The sequence below is a fragment of the Oratosquilla oratoria genome, chromosome 43 (assembly GCF_046742065.1).
Source record: "Oratosquilla oratoria isolate Oo_2021 chromosome 43, ASM4674206v1, whole genome shotgun sequence".
NCBI classification, from domain to species: Eukaryota; Metazoa; Arthropoda; class Malacostraca; order Stomatopoda; family Squillidae; genus Oratosquilla; species Oratosquilla oratoria.
This window is the reverse complement of record NC_134819.1, coordinates 19,887,908-19,891,018: the sequence shown is the minus strand read 5'-3', so window position 1 is coordinate 19,891,018 and position 3,111 is coordinate 19,887,908. Positions and strand designations below refer to the sequence as shown.

The following is a 3,111-nucleotide window of genomic DNA, read 5'->3' as shown; positions in this document are numbered from 1 at the left end:
AAAAAAAAAAGCTGGGTACTCGTAAATCCCTCTCACAGCTGTCTGGGGTTGAAGGTATCATCATAATTCAGTAAAAACATAAAAAAAAGTGGTCAGTGGGGGTCAGTGTGGTCACAGCGGCAGCAACAGCAAGGACTGAGGGTAACAACGCGACTCTCGTTCCCATGGTAACAAGACCTGCGGTTAACCCCTTCGCAAGCGGGAATGTGGCTAAAACAACTTAAAAACAGTCGAGATAAAAAACGAAAATTGCCACGCGGAACCAACCAAGAATAAATAACACTTTTGTTACCGAGGAGATGCGAAGGAGATGAAGAAATAAGAACCTGTCGCCATTCAGGAGGATAGGAAAAGAGCCATCAGGGACTGACGAGGACGAGGGTACGTCGCCTCACTGCGCTAAACGACCCCCAGTCCGAAAACGCCACATCTAGTTTAGGAATAATTTATGTGAAGCTTCTCAGAAGTCAATACTGAGGTGGAGGTGGAGGATTAGACATAAGGGAAATGAAGGATAAGGATGGGGGCTGGGAGGGGTCTGGGAAAGGGGAGGCTAAGAGGTGACAAATTAACGAATTCACTAATGTTGATCGACAGGCGGGATGTGTAGGAAGGCAAGGGGAGGGCGGGTGGCGCTGTGAGTAGTACTTTCACGCGCGACTAGTGATGCACTGGAACTCCACCTGCACTGACTCATGTGGAGAAAGAAAAATTACGAGAAAGAGAGAGAGGAGGGTGGGCAGAGAGAGAATGGGTGAAAGCGAGGTAAGTAACTTCCATCCGAGTGTCTCACCGAGAATAAATAAATAAAAGAATAGAATGAAGAATAAAATGTGAATACATCGGCGCATATTTCAGTATAAGGGCACAGTATCGCCAAATTGTTCAATTGTAACATACAGTCATGTTTGTGTATTCTTTTATGAATACCTACATGTCTGTAGGTCCCTATACGTACATGCATACATGTATGTATGTATGTACAGTATATATATACACATATATACATACACACTCCTTGTCAGTTTCGATCGTGATGGCATGGAATTAAAGTGAAAAATTAATGGGGTTGAAAAAGATTAACACACACACACACACACACACACACACACACACACACACACACACATATATATATATATGTATATATATAATTATATACGCACTCATCGTAGGTACAGACGCTTTGATTTCTCAAGATTAAAGGCGTTACTGACACTACAGAAGTCACCAATCATGTTTGATATTGGAGACATCAATTTTATAACATCTGTCACATCCTGGCATCCGAGTAGTATCATCACTGAGAATGATCCAAGAAAAGTCTACTTGCCCCCTTCCACCCAGATATTCTGTTAAGATTGGGTTTGGGCAAACTCTGAATTTGTTTGTCTTGTAAGTCTTCCGATTTCTCCCGTCGGAATAAAAGGGTTTGCGTTTGCTAAGAATAAAATCTCTGTAGAGCGTCATAAGGTTGAAGAAATTAAAATAGTGTTCATTTCCTCAGCAACTCTGAATATAGGCTTTGTGCTCCAGTCCGTGGAGGCAGGATGAGTGTCACATAATAGATATTTTTTTTCTTCTTTTTTTTTCTCCGCTTTAGACCCGCCGAGCCACGTATACATACATTCATTTCCTCTGAGAGGACACGTAATCCAGATGTAATGAAATGCGTGAAAAAAGCTTTGTACTTGGACGGTGCCAAAGTGACGCAGATCTCCCATTGGCACCAAAACCGCGGCTCATCCTCAGGAAAACTAGAAAAAAACGAAGAAGAAAAAAAAATAATAACCGAAGACAGTGCCCTGAGCTTCGCCCGAGAGAACACTCTGTCACTCTCATAAGCACGTGGTTGAGCGGTGACCTTTCGTAATATTTCCGGCGAGGATTTTCACTAGTTGTCCGGATATCGTCTCGGGTCAGATGGTCTTGGCCTGTGTACGAAGCACAAGGCTCCCTTAGCCGTCCTCTCAGTTCTCTTACAACCACCCTCGACGCCGTCACCGATTCTGCCCCTTCCGTCGTCGCCTCCGCCGCCCGCTCGCTCGCTCGCTCGTTGTCGCCTCCTGCTGTTTCCGGTGCATGTGGTAAGAGCAGGTGAAGCAAGCCCCTGTGTGTGAGTAAGTGCGAGTTCGGGGCGAGGAGGACCGGGCAGTGTTAAGGGATCTTTCATCACGATTGGACGGCGACGCGGGCACCGACGACAGAAGCTGCTGTCAAGAATGGACCCCGGGAGGTCTACAAAACGACTCGCCAGACGCCGAACGCAGGTAATTGTTTGCAAGTGCTCTGAATAGTTCGTATGTGATCTTTCGTTCTCTCGTGGTGACCTCGAGGGCCAGGTGAGGAATGTGCGTAGGTGGCATGCGTGTGCTGTTGCCATCACCGTCAGCATAGTTCCTGACGAGGCTGGATGTACTTGATCCTAACGTTCCTTTGGCGTAGTGTGCGACGGGTTGGATCGGGTGGCATTATTCTTGCGGTTAAAGTGTCGTGATTAACGGTGTGGTTTCAGGAATATTTGCCACATTCCTCTGCCTTCTCCACTGCTTCCACCTCCTCCTCCACCACCTCCACCTCCTCCTCCTCCTCCACCACCCCCTCCACCTTGGCCACCATCCTAACTACCCCTTCCTGCACTGCCACCAATTCTGTCATGTGTTATACCACCATGTTGAGTATTAGCAACACTTTCACCACTACCACCACTACCCATACTATCACCACATTCACCTCCGCTGTCAATCCCATTAAAAGCACTGACACTATCACCATTTACGACAATTGTATCACCATGGCTTGTATCACTACCTTCACGACTATTGACACCAACACCACATAATAATTCTTCACATCACCACAAGATGATCTTGTCCACCACCATCACAAAGACTCCAACTTGCAACATTATCAACACTATTAACAAGAAAACTCTTTATCGTCGGTGGTGTAGATTCTACACCACCGACTCTGCCACCGTCACCAGCCTTGCCACCAGTGCCACAGCATTTGGGTACACTACGCCTCCACCCTTCCCCTTGCCCCAGTTCGTCCATCGGCGCCTCCGCCTCCTCCACGATCATCTTCCCTCGGCACTTCCGGACTTCTTCC

At 46.9% G+C, this 3,111-nt stretch overlaps 1 protein-coding gene across 1 annotated transcript in view; it reads left to right on the top strand.

Annotated features, from left to right (window-relative positions):
- The first annotated feature begins 1,791 nt into the window (after positions 1-1,791).
- LOC143021879 (uncharacterized) overlaps positions 1,792-3,111 on the top strand; it is a 341,932-nt gene continuing 340,612 nt past the window's right edge. The window contains exon 1 of the mRNA XM_076179673.1: positions 1,792-2,270. The gene's annotated coding sequence lies outside the window, so the exon portion shown is untranslated. The remainder of the gene's footprint in view (positions 2,271-3,111) is intronic.